The 20,882-nt window shown below is 42.6% G+C and overlaps 2 pseudogenes; one reads left to right on the top strand and one right to left on the bottom strand.

Moving 5' to 3' along the window:
- The first annotated feature begins 1,571 nt into the window (after window positions 1-1,571).
- LOC102855649 lies at window positions 1,572-1,926 on the top strand (annotated as a pseudogene).
- A 9,337-nt stretch (window positions 1,927-11,263) lies between these two features.
- On the bottom strand, window positions 11,264-20,521 carry LOC102853893 (annotated as a pseudogene).
- Between the last annotated feature and the right edge of the window lie 361 nt (window positions 20,522-20,882).

Raw genomic sequence — 20,882 nt, forward strand, 5'->3', positions numbered from 1 at the left:
ACAACTTCCATCATGCAGCCTTCCCTTCCCAAGTTTCTTTCTATGTAAGGGGTAATATGGGACTCAAGAGCATCAGTCAGTCAACACCCCCATAGAAAAATCCTGTCCCCATGAAAAAGATACCCCCATTCCCTTCCCCCTCTGGTCCTACAACTGTCCTTTGTATGGTCTTCCCCTAGATTACATTGTCAAAAGAAATGGAGTCAATAATAAAATTAATCTATTAGATAAGGTCTAGAAGAAAATCAGTCTATTAGATAAGGTCTAAGGAGCTCTGGTGGCTTGTTGTTGTGTGTTGTCGAATCTGAACTGACTCACAGCTGACCTTCTAGTGGGTTTTGAGAGGCTGTTAACTCATGGGAGAAGATTGTTCATCCTTCTTTGAAGCAGCTGGTGGCTTTGGGATTGCAGCGCAGCTTCTTCCCACTAGGCCACCAGAGCTCCCTAGACCTTATCTAATAGGTAATTTTTTTTTTAAAATTTTTTTTTATTGAGTTCCCAGTGGCATAGTGGTAAGGAGTGTGATGCTAACATAAAAGTACAGAGTTTGAATCCACCAGCTGCTCTGTGGGAGAAAGATGGGCTATTTCCTCCCCTGGCCTTTCAAAACCCATTAGAGGGTAGCTGTGGGTGGGTTAGTTCCAAGTTGACAGTATATAACAGCAACAACAACAAAAATTATAAAGTCTATTTTGGCAGAAAATTTGAGAATCAAATAGCACCACATTGCATGTAGCAAAGTACTCCAGAGAGTATCAACAGGGACTGAATTTTTGTTGGGGATGGGAAGATGAGAATTCAAAGAAGCTTACTGATTGACTTACATAATTTACTACTGAGATGGTGTCCAGATGTCATTAGCCAAAGAGGCCGGTCTGATTTGTAGAAAAGGTAGGCTTAAATTTCAGTAAAGACAAGTCTTAGGGGCATTGTTCACTTAAATACCAGTGCCATATTTTCTCAGTCACCAAATCAAAAACCATACCCACTGCTGTGGAGTCAATTCCAACTCACAGTGACCCTTCAGAACAGAGTAGAACTGTCCAGTAGTGTTTCCAAGGCTATAAATCTTATGGAAGCAGATAACCATTTTTTTCTTCCACAGACAAGCTGGTGGATTCTAACCCCTAAACTTTGGGTTGATGTTAGTGTTTTAATCACTGCTCCCCCAAGGCTCTTGTGAATCATATGACCTTATTTTTTATTTTATCCAACAATTCCACTTTCTGATCATAACCTTCATAGAGGGTCTCTGGACACTACCAAAATAGAAAGCTATAGGCTAATATCTCTCATGAACATAAATGCAAAAATCTTCAATAAAATCCTAGCCAATAGAATTTGAAAGGAGAGGAGAGGAGAGGAGAGGAAAGGAAAGGAAGAATCCATCATGACCAAGTGAGATTCATAACAGGTATGCATGATTCAACATAAGAAAAAGAATTAATATAATTTATCATATTAACAAAGCAAAGAACAGAAGAGGCCTCTGACAAAATCCAACAGCCCCTCCTGATTAAAATATCCAACAAAACAAGAATAGAGGAGTCTCTCGGACCCTCGCTTCCAACATGACGAAGAAAAGGAGAAACAACGGTCGTGCCAAAAAGGGCCGCGGCCACGTGCAGCCCTATTCGCTGCACGAACTGCGCCCAGTGCGTGCCCAAAGACAAGGCAACGAAGAAGTTCATAATCCGAAATATAGTAGAGGCAGCTGCTGTCAGGGACATTTCCGAAGCTAGTGTTTTCAACGCCTAGGTGCTTCCAAAGCTCTATGTGAAACTGCACTTCTGTGTTGAGTTGTGCCGTTCACAGCAAGGTGATGAGGTACCATCCTTGTGAAGCCCGAAAGGACCGGACACCTCCACCTAGACTTAGACCTGCAGGTGCTGCCCTGCCCCACGACCACCACCAAAGCCCATGTAAGAATTTGATTCTTTAAAAGGCTGAAGAAAAAACTCCCCTGAAAATAAAATGGAAATTACACTTAAAAAAAAAAAGTATAGAGGAGAATTTCCAAAACATAGTGAAAAGTATATAGGCAAAACCAAGAGCCAACATCATTCTCAATGGAGAGAGTAAAGGCATTCCCCTTGAGAACAGGAACTAGGCAAGGATGCCCACTATCACCACTTCTATTTAATATTGTATTGAAAGTATTAGTAAGAGCAATAAAGCAAGAGAAGGAAATAAAAGTGTACAAATTGGCAAAGAGGAGGGGAAACTGTCTCTGGATGCAGATGATATGACAGTGTACTTAGAAAACCCTAATGGGAGTGGGGGGAGGGGGAACTAATTCAGCAAAGTTACAGAGTATAACATCAACATAGAAAAATCTGTTGGATTTCTCTGCAGTGACGAAGAGAATTTAGAAATGGAGCTAAGAAAAACAACACCAATTACAACAACAAATCACAAGATTAAATACCTGAGAGTCAATCTAACCAGAGACACACAAGACTTATACAAAGAAAACTATGAAACATTGTTCTTGTTAATTGCCTTCGCGTCAAGCATGACTCATAGTGACCCTATGAACAAAAGGCCTTGAAGCCCCTCTACAATTATCAACATTTATCAACTTTCATTGAGTGTCTGGAGGCATGTTATTTAGGAAGTGGATGCCACTCCTGCTTCGAAAACATTACTACAAGAAACAAAAAGAGATCTAGAGAAATGGAAAACTACATAATGCTCATGAATAGGAATATTGTGAAAATGAATTCTAGCGAATTCTGGTGGCCTAGTGACAAGAAGCTGCACTGCAATCTCAGAGGTGCATGGTTTGATTCCACCAGATGCTCTGCTGGAGAAGGAGGAACAATCTCCTCCTGTACCGGTCAGATCTGATTTGATGGTACACACACAAAATAATTAAAATAAAATTTAAAAAAATAAATTAAAAAAATGACAATTCTACCAAAGGCAATCTACAAGTTCAATGAAATCCCAATATAGGTAACAATTCCATTCTTCAAAGAATCTTCATTTATGTTCAAAGAGATGGAAAAGGGAATTTTCATTTTTATCTGGAATGGAAAAAGACCCTGAATAAGGATAACACTACTGAAAAAGAGAAACAAGATAGGAGGCATCACACTCCTTGATCTCAAATCCTACTCCATAGCCATGGTGGTCAAGGAAGCATGGTCCTGGTACAGTGACAGACACATAGATCAATGGAATAACATTGAGAACCCAGAAATCAGTTCATCTACCTATGGTCAACTGATCTTTGACAAGGAGATAAAATCAGTTAAGTGGGGAAATAACAGTCTCTTTAATAAACTGTGTTGGCAAAATTGAAAAACTATGTGTAAAAAACTCAAGCAAAACCCACACCTCACATCATATACAAAAACTAACTCAACGTGGATAACAACCTAGAAGTAAAACCAAAGACTATAAAATTAATCAGAGAAAAGTTAGGAAGAACTCTAGAAGCACTTAACCACAGCAGGGACAATCTTCTAAGCATAATGAAAAACGTACAACAAGGGAAGAACAAAATAGATGAATCAAAATCCCTATGAATCAAATCCCTATGTACATCAAAAACCTTCTCCAACAGGGTAAGAAGGAAACCAACAGACAGGGAAAACATATTTGGCAATCACATATCTGATATGGGACTAAAAAATAAAATTTATAAAACAATCCATCACTTCAACAAGAAAAAAGGTAAACAACACAATCACAAAATGAGCATAGGATGTGAACAGACACTTCACCAAAGAAGATATTCATTTGGCAAACAACACATGAAGAACTGTTCAAAATCTCTAGTCATCAGAGAGATGCAAATCAAAACAACTATGAGATACCATTTCACTCCGGCAATAATAGCAAAAGTTCAACAGGGCAGCAAATAACAAGTGTTGGAGAGGCTATGGAGAGATTGGAAATCTTTATTCACTACGGGTGGGAAGGTAAATGGTACAGTCACTAAGGAAAGTAGCCTGGTGCTTTCTCAAAAAGTCGGAAATAGAAATAACATTTGACCCAGCAATTCCACTACTGTGAACACCTTAAAGAAACCAGAGCTTAAAAATAAAAAGAAAGAAAGAAACCAGAGCCTTGACTCAAACAGCTGTATGCACACCCATGTTTATTGCTGCATTATTCACAATAGCAAAGGGATGGAAGCAACTCAAGTTCCTGTCAACAAACAAATGCATAGAAAAATTACAATGGAATAATACACAGAATTTAAAAACAATGAAATTGTAAAACTTTACACAACATAGGGGAGCCTGGAAGACATTATGCTGAATGGTATATCTCAATCTCAGTCACAAAAAGACCAATACTGCATAACACCGTTGTTATAAAATAAGACAGACATGGGACATTGGGGAGAGAATGAGGAAAGAAGGGACAGATAATGAACATTGAATTGGAACAGATGAGGGAAAGAACTGTGTGAAAGGGATATATGATTAGGCATTATATGTATGACAATAATCTTGAACAAGGGATACATTATGAGGAGGGATAGGGGTATGGGGGAGGGAGGTGCAACAATGAAAAAAAAAACCACAAAAATACAATTAAAAAAAACCCAAACAAAGAAGGTGTTTGGTCAAGTGACTGGCATTTCACTTTAAATTTGTTACCAGAAGAATATGGTTCTAGTATGCTGCTAATAAAATCAATCTTGGAGACAGAGGTTGGAATGGAAAAAGCAGAAATTTTATAATAGAGGCTGACAGATAGGGAGCTCTGGTGGCCAAGAGGGTAAGGACTTGTTCTGCTAGCCCAAAGGTAAGTGGTTAGAATCCATCAGCTGCTCTAAGGGAGGGAGGAAGGACAATTTTCTCCTGTGTGATTTACTGTCTTTGAACAACCCACCCCTGAAGGTCAGCTATGAAGCAATTTTGGCTCTATGGCCATGAGAGATCATATAGGTGACAAGAGTTATAAGCCTCCCAAAACTGTCTCAGTAAGGGAAGAAATTAAGGATATCTGTGGGCTAAGCTAAGGGCAAGCAGCACTGGTGGTCTCCCACTCCTAGGAGGTTAACATACTAATGCTGAACTTTGCAGACACCCATTTGACATAGTGTATTAGAGCCGAGAACTCCTGAACTCACCACTGTCCAGTAAGGCAAACATTGTGATAGATGAGAAAAGAATGAAGTTGTCATCGATTTTATTTTACTTGGATCTATAATCAACACTCATGATCACAGTAGTCAAGGAATCAAAAGACATGCTGCATTGAGCAAATTTGCTGTCAAGGAATTCTTCAAAGTCCTAAAGAGCAAAGTGTGTTCAATTACTTCCTATGCATCTGAAAGGTGGACAATGAATACGGACACACAAGAAGAACTGATGCCTTTGAACTACATAGTGTTGAAGACTATTAATATACCATCGACTACCAAAAGTTCAAACTCATTGCAATCAAACTGCTGACTCACCAGAGATTTTTCTAAGGCTGAAAGCCACACAAGAGATTGTCCACTTTTCTCCCTCAGTCACTAGAGGATTTGAAGAATCAGAAAGATACTACCTTTGGGTTAGCAGTCCAGCTTCCTATACCCCTAGAGCCCCCTCGAACTGCCAGAAAATGAAACATACTTGTCTTGGAGCAAGTGCTCCCAAGAGGCAGGGATGGTGAAACTTGGTGTCATACATTTTCAGTATGTTGTCAAGAGTGGCCAGTCTTTGGAAAAAGACATTGTGCTGGAAAAGTTAGAGGGGTAACAAAACAAAGGAAGACTCTTAATGAAATGTTTTGACACGGGGACTGCAACAAATTGTGAAGATGACACAGGATAAGTCAAAGTTCAGAGCTATAATCAATTCAATGTACCCAACAACAGCAAGGTTAAGGGCAAGAGCACTTTTAGGAAAGAAAGGTGGGGTTCTCTTTCTTGGTGGACGTGCAGGCAGTTATCTTTAGAAAAGGAAGGATTAGGTAAATCAGTAGGCCCAGGCATCTTTACAGTTTCCTGTTTAGTCTTTGACATTGGGAATGATGGCCTTTGCAATTACTCACTGTATACACATTCAAGAGCTAGACAATGACCAAAGACGACAAAAGAAGACACCTTTGAGTTATGGTGCTGGAGAAGAGCACTGAACACCTCATGGACTGTCAAGAGAACTAACAGATATGTCTTCGAGAGGGTGAGGCCAAGTTGCTCCTTGGACGCAAGGATATGGGGCTGCCTTACATTCTTTGGGCATGTTGCCAGAAGGGACCAGTCCTTGGAGAAGAACATCAAGTTTGAAAGTGTGGAGGGAGAGTGCAGGAGAGGAAGACCCTGGACGAGATAGATTGACACAGTAACCATGGTAATGGGGGTAGGTGTGTCAGAGACCATGAGACTGGCTCAGCAGGGCTTACGGCTATTGTGTATATGGTTGCTATAAGTCACAGTTGACTCAATGGCACATGCCAACAATAATAACAACATTTAGTCATTTCAGGACATGGATGTAGGTTTTGTTCTTTCAGATGGCCTCTATCTGGTTAGGTGCTTACCATCTCAAACATGGCCTCCCAAGATGGCTGCCCTCTCGAAGGTTATACAGGGATTCACCTGAAATGTCTTCATTTACTCACTCATTATAGTTTAGTCAGTTGGGTTTTCAGAGACAAAGGAGGAGAGTGCCCATCTAGCTCCCTTAAAGCAGCTGGTGGATTCAAATCACCCAGCTTTGCATTGACAGCACAGGAGGCACAGGAGGTGCCCATGTAGGGTGTGTTTCTGGGACTTGCAATGTTTGCCTTAGCTGAATGCTGCCCTTCTTGGTCCGAACTGTCTTGGAAGAAAATTCTTTGATTTAGCACATCATGTAAAGGGGGAAACAAAATGGGAAAATCAGCCAGTAATTCAGTGAAAATTTAAAAGTTTCATTTCCTTCCTTTTCACAGAGAAGGTAATCTTTGATAAGTCAGAAAGACTTGTGTTAACAGAAAGGGAGGACATGAAGCTATAGATTGCAGGATGGAGAGACAAAACCATCCACAAAGGTTTTTAAACTGCTAACAAGGTTAAAATTGTCCTAGCTTAAGAAGATAAAAGAAGAGAAAAGGCTTCAACTGTCCTACACTCAAAAGGGCACTTCTTTTTTTTTGGGGGGGGGGCACTTCTTTTTAAAATACCTTTAAGGAAAAAATATTTTCTTACCTGCTGGACCTTCTTATGGTGCAACTGACCAATGTCTGATGATGACCTCTTGTTTACACATCTTCACTTTATGATAGCTAATATATAGGCAATATAAAGCAGAGGTAAAGGAGATGATTGATTGATTGATTGATGAAATTGAATACTGTGTTTGAGAAATGTCAGCTGGGGCAAGTAGATCAAGTCTCCATAGCTTGATTCTTTTTACTGTCAGAGATAAAAATTTCTTCTAGAAACATTATTCTGTAACGGGAATGAATGTTGGTAGATTGGCTGTATAAACACCTTGCAAATTATTTGTAAAGCATTTGAGCACTCCACAGAAACAATTAATATAATTACTGTTGTAATTCTTGTTTGGATTAAAAAACTATACAAGACCCAACATTGGTAGGAAGCAAGTTCAAACTTCCAGTTGGGATGAGAGTCTACTTGGGGTAATTACTGTGCTTGTTAGATTTTGGTTAAAACGTTTTCAACTTGTCTAGTGGAGTTTATCCATAAACAACAAGAAATTCCATCTGGCATAAAACAAGAAAGGATTTGGCAGAAAGTAAGGCCCAGGAAATGATGGAATACCAATTGACATATTTCAGCAAACAGATGCTCCTCTGGACATGCTCACCAGGTTATGCGAAGAAATCTGGAGGACAACTACCTGGCCAACTGACTGGGAAAGGTCTATATTTGTTTCCATTCCAAAAAAAGGTGACCTGACAAAGTGTTGAAATTATTGAACAATATCACTAATACCACACACAATCAAGATCATACTAAAGATTATCCAAAAATGACTGGAATAGTATATCAGCAGAGAGCCGCCAGGTGTGCAAGCTGGGTTTAGGAGAGTCTGTGTCACTAGGGACATCATGGGCAATGTTAGATGGATCTTGGCTGCAAACAGAGAGTACCGGAGAAATTTCTATCTGTGTTCCATTGACTGTGCAAAAACATTTGAGTGTGTGGATCATAACAAATTGTGGCTAACCTTGAGAAGAATGGGAATTTCAGAACACTTAATTGTGCTCATATAAAACCTATACTTGGATCAGGAAGCAGTAGTCAAAATAGAGCAGGAAAACATTGCATGGTTTAAGATCACGAAAGGTGTGCGCCAGGGTTGCATACTATCTCCATACCTTTAGTCTATATGCAGAACAGATCATTTGGGAGGCTGGACTTTATGAGGAGGACTGTGACATCAAGACTGGAAGAAGACTTATCAACAACCTATGTTAGGCAGATGACACAACCTTACTTGCTGAAACTAAAGAGGACATGAGGTGTTTGCTGCGGAAGGTCAAGGACTATGGTCTTCAATATGGATTGAAGCTCAACTTCAAGAAGACAAAGATTCTCATCACTGGGCCAATTGGCAGCTTCATGATATATGGAGACGAGATTGAGATTATTTCCGTTTTCTTGGCTCCACAATCAACACTCTGAGTACCAGCAGCCAGAAAATAAAAAAGACAAAATGCATTGGGAAAGCCTACTGTCAGAGACTTCTCTAGAGAAGTGAAAAACAACATTAGTCTGGAGACTAAGGTGCACTTGATCCAAGCCATGTTCTCTGCAATTACTTGCTATGCATCAGAAAGCTAGACCAATGACTAAGGAGGATAGAAGAAGAATCAATGCCTTGAGTTGTAGCTCTGGAGAAGAGTGTGAAACATACCACAGACTGCTAGAAGAACAAACAGGTCTGTCCTGGAAAGGGCTAAACCAAGCTACTCCCTGGAGGCAAGGATTTTTTTAAAAAATAGTTTTTATTGGTTTTCATATAATAATACCTTTACACTATGTTTCATTCGTATACATTGTATTTTATACAATCTTTCATTTACATTGTGTTTCATACAATCATTCACATATTCTATTTTACATTATCTTTTTGAAAATAAAATTTTTATTATATACTGGTTTACTTAAAAGCTTGCATACATTTTTTCACACCAGATCTTTCCCAATTCCTTCACACCCCGTCCATACATCAAATTGTGTGACCCGCTCACCCATCCTCACCCCTCTGCTTCCCCTTTCCCCCCTTGGATCCTCATACTCATTCTACAATAATAGTCTTACAGAATATGTATCCTTACTGAACTGAGTAAGCCCACTTAGCATAATGCTCTCCAGTTCCTCCCAAGTTGGGCAGTAATTTAAAAAATTATTGCTCCTGTGTGCTGCATAATATGGAGGCAAGGATTTTGAAGCTCCATCTCACATATTTTTGGGCACATGGCCAAGAGAGACCAGTCCTTGGAGAACGACATCATTCTTGGAAGGGTGGAGCAACAATGTAGAAGAAGATGTCATTGGATGAGCTGGATTGACTCAGTGAGTGGAGAAATGGGATTAGGTCTGTCAGAAATGATGTGATTGGCTCAGGATAGGGCACAGTTCAGAGCTAGTGTACATAGGGTCACAATGAGTCACAGATAATGGCACATAAAACAACAACAACCACAACAAAACAGAAATTATATAAAGGTTGTATCATCTGTATAATGTATGTTGTTTATGAATCTTCCTTCAATCCACATTCTTCTTCATAACGTCCAATTTCTCAAATATTTTGCTCGGCATACAGAATAAATAGGTATAGAGAAAGGATACTGCCCTGACACATACCTTTCTTGATTTTAAACCATGCAGTGTTCTCTTGGTCTGTTTGGGCAAGAACTTCTTGATCTAGATATAGATTTCATATAAGCATAATTAAGACATCAGGAAGACAAAGATTCTCATCCCTGGGCCAATTGGCAGCATCATAACAGATGGAGAAGAGATTGAGGTTGTTAACAATTACAGCTTGCTCGGCTTCACAATCATCACTCTTGGCACCAGCAATCATGAAATCAAAAGACAAAGTGCACTGGGAAAATCTGCTCTCAGGGATCTCTCCAGAGCACTGAAAAAACAACTATGTCCATCTAGAGACTAGGGTGTGCTTATTTACTTGCTGTGCATTAGAAAGCTGAAAAAAGACTAAAGATGACAGAATTGATGCCTTTGAATGGTGGTGCTGGAGAAGAGAATTGAACATACCATTGACCTCCAAGAAAACAAATAAATCTGTCGTGGAGAGGGTGAAACCAACTTCTCCTTGGAGGCTAGGATTTTTTAAGCTCCATCTAACATATTTTGGGCACATCGCCAGGAGGAACTGGTCCTTAGAGAAGGACATCATTTTTGGAAGGGTGGAGGGACAGTGCAGAAGAGGAAAACCCCGGATAACATGGATTGATAAACTAACTGGGGAAATGGAGTTAGGTGTGTCAGAATCAGTAAGACTGGCTCAGGACAGAGCAGGGTTCAGAGCTGCTGTAGGGTCACTTTGGATTGCAGGAAACTCAAAAGCACATAACAACAACAACATACCCAGCGTGAATTTCTGGAAGTTCTCTGTCAATGTGCTGTTCTAGCAGTTTTGGGATGATCTTCAGCAATATTTTGCTTGCATATGATATTAATTACACTGTGATAATTTCCACATTCTGTTTGATCACCTTTCTTGAAAATGGCACTTGCTGCAGATGACCAAGGACTTAAATATGGATTGTATCTCAACATCAAGAAAACAAAAATCCCCTCCCTACTCAGCAGTAACAGGAAAATTAAACAACATAGCTAATAAATGCTAAAGAGAATGTAGAGAGATTGGAACTCTTATACACTGCTGGTGGGATTGTAAAATGTTACAATTGCTATGAAAGATAGTTTTGTATTTTCCAAAAAAACTGAACACAGAAAGCTCATATAACACAGCTATTTAACTATTTAACTAATTGGAATATATCTCAAGGAAAACAGAACTGAGACACAAATGGAGATACGAACACCTGAAGAACAAATTCAAGTCTCGAGTTGCAATACTTAGTGATGCTGTAGGTAAAATCTTGAATGATCCAGGAAGCATCAAAAGAATGGAAGGAATATGAAGACCACCAAACCAAAAAGAAATGGTTGACACTGAAATATTTCCGGAAGTACCATAAGATCAAGAGAAAATGATAATGAAGGAAGAAGTTCAGGTAGCATTGAAGGCTTTGGTGAAAAATAAGGCCCCAATTGGATGAGATACAAATTGACATATTTCAAATGGCAGAGTTGGTGTGCTCACCGGTCTATATCAGGAAATTTGGAGGATAGCTGTGTGGTCATATGACTGGAATAGATTCATATTTGTTCCCATTTCCAAGAAAGGTGATCCAATAGAATGTAGAATTTTTTTAACATTATATCATTAATATCATATGCAAGCATTCTAAAGATCATTAAAAATTATTAGAACAGTCAGATTAGATAGTTTAGATAGATCATACAGTGAGAGAATTGCCAGAAATTCAAGCTGTATTTAGAAAAGGCTATGGCACCAAAGATATCATTACTGATGTCTAACGGATTCTGGCTAAAAGTAGAGAAAACCAGAAGAATGCATATTAGTGTTTTATTGACTACATATTTGACTGTGTGATTACAAAAGATTATGTCTGACATTGAGAAGAATGAGAATCCTGGAACACTTACTTGATTGTGTTTGTGTGGAATCTATACCTAGACCAAGAGGCTACTGTGAGAACAGAGCAAGGGAACACTATATGGTTTAAAATTAAGAAAGGTGTGTGTTTCCCCATACCTACTTAGTCTGTATGCTGAGCAAATTATTCGAGAGACTGGACTCTACGAAGAAAAATATGGCATCAAAATTGTCAGAAGACTGACCAATAACCTTCTTTATGCAGAGGACACAACCTCACCTGTTCAAAGAAAAGAGGACTTGAAGCACTTTCTTCAGAGCATTATCCACTGCAGCCTTCAATATGGACTGTATCTCAAGATCAAGAAAATAAAAATTCTCACCACTGGACTGATAGGCAACAGCTTGATGGCCAGAGAAAAGCTTGAGTTTGTCAATGACTTCATCATACTTGGATCCACAATCAATGTCCTTGGGACCAGCTGTCAAGAGATGTATTGCACTGGGAAGGTCTGTAGTTCGATACATCTCCAAATTATTTAAGAGCAGTGATGTCAAAACTAAGGTGTGTCTGATTCAGGCCTGGTCTTTTCAGTCGCTTATCTTGTTATGCATCTGAGAGGTGGACAATGAATAAAGATGACAGATGAAGAATTGATGCCATTGAATCATGATGTTGGAGAAGAGTTCTGGACTACCAAAACAAGAAGCAGATATGTCTTAGGGAAGGTGCAGGCAGGGTGTTCCTTGGAGGCAAAGATGATGAAGCTTTGTCTCACATACGTTGGGCACGCTGCTCAGAGAGCCTTTCCTTTGGAGACAGACAGCATGCTTGCTTGGAAAGGTGGTGAGAAGACCCTCAATGAGATTGACACAGTGACTTCAGCAATGGGCTCAAGCATGTCTGAGATGATTAGGATGTTGCACTACAAGACAGAGTTCATATCTGTTTGTCATAGGGTTGCTACTAGTCATATTTCACTTGAATGCACATAACAACATTATATAAGGGAGAAAGATGGACATCTCTTCCCATGCAATTTATGCTTCAAAAAAACATCCTGGAAGAACATGGAAACAGCCCAGATGTCCAACCACAATCGAATGGTTAGAGACATTATGGTACACTCACACAATGGAATACTATGCAGTACACAGGAGCAATGATTTTGTAAATTATCACCTAGCTTGGGAGGGACTGGAGAGCATTATGCTGAGTGAAGTGACTCAGTCCCACAAGGACAAACACTGTATAAAACCATTATTGTAGAATGAGTCTGAGGATCCCAGGGTGGGGCCTGGGGAATGTGTGGAAGCAGAGGGATAAGGATGTGCAGGGAGAGAGGGGAAGGTGGATTAATCGTGGGGTTGTACAATTTGATGAGAGTGGGTAAGGGAAATTGGAAGAATCAGGTCTGAAAAAGAATTTATTTGGATTGTGTAAATAAACTAGTACAATAAAAAAAGAGAGAGAGATAAAAAACCCCAAAAACATACTGGAGGGTCAGCTATGAGTAGGTTCTGATTCAAAGACAATGTGAAAGACAGAGAGTGAGAGAGTGAGATTAAATAAGGAGGGAGCTCTAGTGTCTAAGGTCATAGGGCATTTCACTCCCTATCCCAAAACAGTGGAGTTCTTTTGATGGTTCAAATATACCAGGGGCTCCATAAAGAAATATGAGCAAACGGTTCTCACACAATTTCTAATTTACAGCTTTGGAAACCTGATAAGAGTGTCAGCTATGAGTCATTTCAGTTAACAGTAATGAGGGTGAGTGTCTGATTGTATAAGGAACTGTTGTAGAACAGCTTTACACTTGGACTGTTAACTGAAAAGTTGCTGCCTTGAATTCTCCAACCACTCCACAAGCTGCCACTACTACCAGGTAGGTATCAACCAATAAACTTTCATTTAGCAGCTGGGCCACTAGAAATCCTCCTAATGAGTCTCTAAAGCATCTCCCCTCAGCCCTTCAGAATGTCGCTACCTGCCTGGTTGCTGAGAGCAAGTCAGGTATTAGGAATCCTGGCTCTGAAAGTTCCAAGTTTGTGATTTTGAGAAAGCCACTTCTCTCATCTGGTTTTCATTTCCTCATCAGTACTTTAAGCGGCGAAACGGGCTTTCTCGTTGAGCTCCTAGGTTGTGTGCTTTTCTGATTCTTTGGAAGGTTCTCATTCCCCTGACACTTTCGGAAAGACTCCTCAAGTTCTGAGAACTTGCTCCCTCCTTTAGTGCATGCTTGCTATTTATTTCTCTTTCCCAAGAAAGTCCCAAGGATGCAATTTTCCTGGTCAAGAGTTCTCTGGATGCACATCTTATAACCTTCTAACCAGAGAACTTCTCACTACAGTTCTTCATGTCAAACTTGTTAGTCTATTTCTTATGGGCAGAGGAGTGTGGTGATCAATCCTCCCTCATTCAAAAGTTACAGCCTTTATTCTTTCTTTAAGATCTTTTGTCAATTGAGTAAGTGTGGTAGGGATCTAATCTCATTTAAGCCTTGTTTTTATTTCTCTTTTTTATGACAACCAGTTGCCTAGTAGCACCACTTTGTTTCAAAAAAATTATCCCAAAATTCACATTCTAATAATTTTAACATGAAAGATTCCATAATATTTAGTACATTTACTTGTAATGTAATGGTGATGTGCAAACAGCACCATTATCTCATTCCAGAACAGTACTCATTAACCCAACCCAAAAGGATTGAATCCCTGTGCCCTGCAGCAGTCACTCCCCATTTCCTGCCCAACCCGGCTCCAGCCCCTGGCAACCTGTAATCTGCTTTCCATCTTTTGGATTTGCCTACTTTGGAGATTTCATAGCACAACATGTAACCTTTCAGAGTCTGACTTGTAGCTTTTTTTTTTTTTTTTTTTGGAGGGACCATTCCTTGGAGAGGGACATCATACTTGGGAAGGTGGAGGGACAGTGCAAGAGAGGAAGACCCTCGATGAGATGGATTGATTCAGTGACTTGGGTAATTGGGATAGATGTGTTGGAGACAGTGAGATTTGGCACAAGATAGAGCAGGGTTTAGGACTGCTGTACATAGGGTCGCTATGAGTTGCAGGTGATTGGACTGCACACAGCAAGAACAACAACAACAACAGGGTTCATCTATTTTGTGCTTCTTAGCAATGCTTCACTTCTTAATACAGTTGGATAGTATGCCATTGTATGAATAGGCAACATTTATACTTAATCATTTAATTGTCGATGGGCATTTGAGTTGTTTGACCTTTTGGCTATTGTAAATCGTGCTGCTGCAAAGCTTTACATACAAGTTTTTATTTGTACATCTGTTTTCAATTCTCCTGGTTTCTTTGCACCGCCTCTTCATTCCCACTGATCCATAATTACACTTCTGTCACACACTGTGTTTCCTTGAATGTGTGGATCTCTTTCCAGCCTTCTTATTTGGTTTTTGTTGGCCTAACAATTCATTCTACCACCAATACCATGCCATCTTTGTGATGAAGCTACACACACACACACACACACACACACACACACACACACACACACGGCTCTTGAACATGACTCTGTTTAGGTCAACCTCCCCCAACACTTCATCTATTTAAGTCCTTCTTTTTCATTACTCAGTCCTTCTATCACTGAGAGTCTTTTTACATGCCCCCCCCTAGTTTATTTACAAAATTAAAAGACAAATTTGAACAAATTTGTTCCATTTCCCTCCCCCGCCACCCATCAAGTTGTACACTCCAATGATTAATACACTCTTCCCCCTATACATCCACATCCCTCTGCTTCCAGACTCTCCTACCCCTCCTGGATCCTTATACTCATTCTACAATAATGGTCTTATACAATATTTACCCTTGTGGGACTGAGTTGGTTCACTCAGCATAGTGCTCTCCAGTCCCTCCCAAGTTGAGTAATCACTTACAAAGTTATTGCTCCTGCGTGCTGCTTAGTATTCCATTGTGTGAATGTACCATAATTTCTCAATCCATTCATTTGTGATTGGACATCTGGGCTGTTTCCATGTTCTTGTGATAGTGAATAATGCTGCTATGAATATTGGTGTACAAATCTCAGTTTGTGCCTCAGTTCTCATATTCTCAGGGTATAGTCCAAGTCCATCACTGAGACTCTTACATACTAGTTGCAATGGAGTCAATTCCACTCCATAGTGGCCCCAGGTGGATCAGGGTAGAATTGTGTTCCATAGTGTTTTATCTTTTTTAAAAAAAAATTTTTTTAAAGGAGTGAGTTGTGTATGGGGGTGGGGTAGGGTTTAAATGCTTTATTGGTGTGTGTGTGTGAGAACCCTGTGGTACAATCAACTTATTCATCCTCCTACTCCTCCTCATCTCCTCATCCCTTTCATCTTTATCCTCATCATCCTATTTCTCATCCTCTTCATCTTCCTCTTCATCCTCACCCTCCTTCTTCTTGCTTTTCTCGGCCTTGACCACTCCCTCTTGGCTGCATCAGGCTTGCCTTTTGCCCTGCACGCAGCAATGCCCTTCTCACACTTCTCCTTCAGCTTAGCAGCCTTGTTCTCACAGGGCTGCCGTTGTCAGCAGCAGTGTTACTCCACAGCTCTTCCAGCTTTTTTGCAACATCACCAGTGGAAAGGCCGGGGTGCTTGCCTTTGATTTGAGGGCGATACTCTGAACAAAACAAGAAAAAAGCCGTAGGGGGCCTCTTGGGCACGTTGAGATCTTTGAACTTCTTGTTTCACCCTTCGGAGGGATATAGGTTTTCATCTCTCTCTCGTAACAGGCCTTGTCTGCCTTTGCCATGTCTTCGCATTTACCTTTCTCATTTACAGGCATGGCCTTCCACCTCACTGAGCACCACTTAGAAAATTCTAAGTTGACAGAAGCATCTGGGCGCTTCTTTTTGTACTCTCCTTGGCAGGTTTACACGAAAGATGCCTACAATGGCATTTTGGCTCTCGGCTTTGCCTTTGCCCATGGTTAGTTACTTCTCCCATAGAGTCGCACAGTGCTCTTCGGCTCTGTCTGGCCTGGTGCTGTCTCTATGGAGCTCAATGCACTGCAATGGCTGTGAGAGTGGGAGCCACTCCATAGTGCTTTCAAGGCTCTAGGGTTTTTGGAAGAAAAGTACCTGGTTTTCTTCTAAGACACCTCAAGGTGCCTTTGAACTGCCAAGCTTTTGATTAGGAACCACCCAGGGACTCCTGGCTATCCGTGTCATACAAGGTTTCCCAGCACCCCTCCGCTCTCTGTATTTCTCCTGCAGTGCTGAGCATAATTGTCCTGAAAGAATTAAGTGAATATTGGCTTAGTGCCTATCTTCTGTCACACTGTAAACACTTTGAGAGCAATGATTTTGTTTCCCTTGTCCTCCTCGGTGTCCTTGTGTGTTGAATAGGGGCTGACACATAGGAGTGTTCTAATAAGTATTTGTTGAAAGACTGAAGTTCAGTGATGAAGGCCTTTTTGCTCTGGGTCCCTTTGGCCATTCCTAGAGAGATTGGACACCAAGTTATCCCATATCTCTGCTTTCTTTCCTCTGGTAAATGTAAGTATGACAGGGTGGCTTGAGAATGGGATGAGTTCATGTTGTGTAAAGCACTTGGAGCACTGCCTTATCGTTGTGTACTGTCGATTCAGAACCAACCCATAGCTGATTCTCCCACAGGTTTTCAGAAGCAGTTAATCGCCCTGAAGGAGATTGTCCATCCTTCTCCAGAGAAGCAGCTGGTGGACTTGAACCATGTACCTTCAGGATCACAGCACAACTTTTTGCCACTAGGCCATTAGAGCTCCAGAGCACGCCTAGCAAGTGGTAAAAGAAGAGGACCAAATATGGCACAGAGTGCCAAAAGAACAAACAAGTCTGTTTGAGAGCAAGTGCAACCAGGGTGCTCTTTGAAGGCAAGGATGGTGAACTGTAGTCTCACATACTTTGGGCAGAAGGGACCAGCACTTGGAAAAGCCCTGCCACTTAGGAAAGGTGGAGTGTTAGAGAGAGAGGGGGGGAAATCTCAACAAACAGATGGACATGGTAACTACAACACGGCTTGAGCATGATGGAGCTTGTGGCATTGGTGTAGGACAGGTCAAAGTTCAGATCTGTTATTCAAAGAATTGCTATCAGTCTAGTGGACAGCACATAATAACAAGGGTTAGCCTGACCCATCCTCGCTCTGCAGGAATATTCAGCTTCACATTCCTATGAAGCTTAAAAAAGCCTCAAAGCCCTGTGGACAAAGTTTCCATTTTAATTATTTTTAACTTATCCCCCCCCCCAACAACTCATTTTAATTGTCCTCCTCCCAAAAGCTGGTCTTCTTATGCTTGTTTTGCAAACAAAGCCAAAGAGACTCAGGGGACCAAGTGACTTGAATAGGGCTTTAAACTTCCAACTCCTGACCCCAAGCTCTAAGTAAATACTCTTCAAGCTGTTTTCCAGTTAGTAGAATTAGCAGCTAGACTTTGGGAACCAGATAGGGGTGGGGTTGGGTGTGTGTATCTTCCAGATCAGGCTGTTGACATAAATTACTATTTTTTATACAATGTAACTAACATGGACACAAAATTAAAATTTGACAGAAACTCTTTCTACTCATAGCTGCCCCTAACCAGCTATAAAGCCAAAATGAATTTTCAAAATGAGTGCAAACAAAACCACAAACCCTATAAAATTCAAGTGAACAACATTAAACTAACATGACAGATGCTGTGCTGTGGCAACCAGACCTCTGGTTCTGCATCGTTCACACTTGTTCTCTGTTTTGGTCATGTTGGCACATCTTTTAAGCCACCCTCAAAATGACTTGTTTTGTTGGGCAGAGATATTTTAACAACACATCCTCTGACACAGTAGTGAAAAATGAGTAACAATTGACTCGGTGTAGCAACGCTCACCGTGCACTATTCCGTGCTGTTGTTGCTGTCAGGCGCTCCTTGGTTCCCTCCTACCCAAAGCAGCTCCAGGGACTCCAACAGAAGGAAGTGGGGCCCTGCTATGTACCACCCTCACACTCATTGCTGCATTTGAGGCCATTGTTACAACCACTGTGTCAAACCATATTCCAGGGGTCTTCCTCTTTTCCACCGGCCCTCAATTTTACTAAACATAATGTCCTTGCTCTAGGAACTGGTTTCTCTTGTTAGCATGTCCTAAGTGTGTAAGACAACGTTTCGTCATCCTTACAGCTAAGAAACTATTTCCAGTGCGCTCACAAAGGACAATAATGGTGCAATTTGTCCTCTAGCAAAGGGGGCATTGTACTGAGTACGGTCGGTCAGCTCCTCACTCCCATGCCCTGCGTGGGACGCCACTCTCTATTCGCATTGCCACATGGAAACTTCACTCTCCGAAGCCCCTTGACGTCGTCTGGCCTCCTGCAGGCACTGGGCACCTATTACGCATCAAGTCAGACCTCTGTTCTGTTCTCGTTAGTATGGGAGGATAAAAATGCTACAAAACGCCCACGCTCTGTGGCATTTTTCATGATGTTGAACTTAAATATGAACTTGTTTAAGAAGCCTATGTCCTACTCATAATGCGCAAATAAACCTGTTCATTTGCAAATTATCCCCAGCAAAAAGTTTGGACTTTTCCGCTGGTGGAATAGATACCGTAGACAAAGGCCCGGGCGGGCGTGAGGTGACTTGTCATTTCCAGAGTAGGGGAAGCTCATGTAATGGCAGGGAGTCAAGCTCCACTGTCTAACTCACTGACTGGAGCGAACTGCTGCAAATGGGACACAGAAGCACAAATTCCGAAGTGGAGGGGTGGGGGCAGATGAACAGCCTTCTAAATAATTTTAGTAGAGGAGCTCCAGGGAGTGTGCAGAGCGCCTCTTTTGAAAAACTCTGATGTAAACAAGATCAGCAAGTCTGTGGACACAGGCAGAGCGGCGCTAGCTGTTTAGAGGACCAAACTCTACTTTTTGAGCTCCAGGGTTAGGGGGTGGGGGAGTGTCAGTCTTAACATCGCAAGCCTGCAGCCGTCTACACCCGCTCTTCCTTCCCCAGGAAACAAATGGTGGCTCAGACCTCCCAGGCGCTAGGCTTCTGGCGGTGGTCTAGGGCACTGAGACCTCTCCCTGAAACACGGGATGACGGACGCCACCCCCTGAGGACCCAGGCGCCCCATGCCCCCTTCCCCCACCCCGCCACGTGCAGGCCCAAGAAGGCAGCGGAGGCCCAGTCACCCTCACTCAGGGGTTTTCTTTTTTTTTTTGCTGGTTGCAGGATTTTTTCTGGTTGAGTGAAAATGAAACAAACCCCGCCCCGCCGCCCTCCGCCACACGGGCAGGCACCCTCCACCCGCACTCCCGCACTCGCACGGCCGCCTCCCAGCGGGCTGGCTGCTCGGCTCGGGGACGGCGCAGCCCGGGCGCAGCGGGGGCGCAGCGGGGAGCACGCCGCCGGGTGGGTGTCGGCTGCTCGCCAGCCCCCGCGCGCCCCTGCCCACAGCCTGCTGACCCCCGGAGAGGCTGCTGCCCGCCGGCCAGCGGGAGGGCAGGCGGCACAGCCCACCCGGGCACGCCCGCCCCGGGCTCGGGCGGAGGCAGCGCGAGCCACAGCCCCAGCTCGGAGGGCGCCGCCGGCTGGAGCTGCGCGGCAGAGGAGCCCCGCGCCGGCCCAGCTTCTGCCGACCAGGTGGGTCCCGCAGTGGACCAGGGCTCCACTGAGAGGCTCTGGGAGGCTGGGCTTGGGGCTCCGGGGGTGGCACGGGGTGGATGGACGGAGAGGGGCGCGCCGGCCCTGCCCTGTTTCGGTCCCTGCGCTTGTCTCTGCTTTTGTTCGTGTCGCTGCGTCCTGGACTGAGTGTGCCCCAGTCTCGGTCCCCATCCCTTCCAGATCCCGGCCGAGGCCTTCAGGATTACGGGCTGGACATCTCCCCACGTGGAAGCTGGGAGGGGACACAGGGTGGGAGCGACCATGGGCATCTCACAGGGAGTCTGGGGAGTGTGTGTGTTTTGGGGGCGGGGGGGAGGGCGGGAAGCAGGACCTGGTCTTGATTCTTGCCCTGGACAAGGTGGGAAAGGGATGCCTCCGAGAAGGGGGGCCTGGAAGGAGTGGATGAACGCCCAGTAGCGAGGGTATTAAGAGGGCAAAGTCCGATTAGAGAGTTAAGACCAAGTCGAAAACAGCCCGGGGAAAGTTTCACACACTGTTTGACAGCAGTGTCGCTGTGGCACTGGAGTAACAGGCGAGTCTCATCCACTCTGCAAACTACCTCAGTTCTACTTGTAAGTAACACCGCCCCGCGTGTGAATATGGTAGGGTGGGCAGGAAGAGGAT

Source organism: Elephantulus edwardii, unplaced genomic scaffold (assembly GCF_000299155.1).
Source record: "Elephantulus edwardii isolate Elephantulus edwardi_28Jun2011 unplaced genomic scaffold, EleEdw1.0 scaffold00092, whole genome shotgun sequence".
In the NCBI taxonomy this organism is placed as follows: domain Eukaryota; kingdom Metazoa; phylum Chordata; class Mammalia; order Macroscelidea; family Macroscelididae; genus Elephantulus; species Elephantulus edwardii.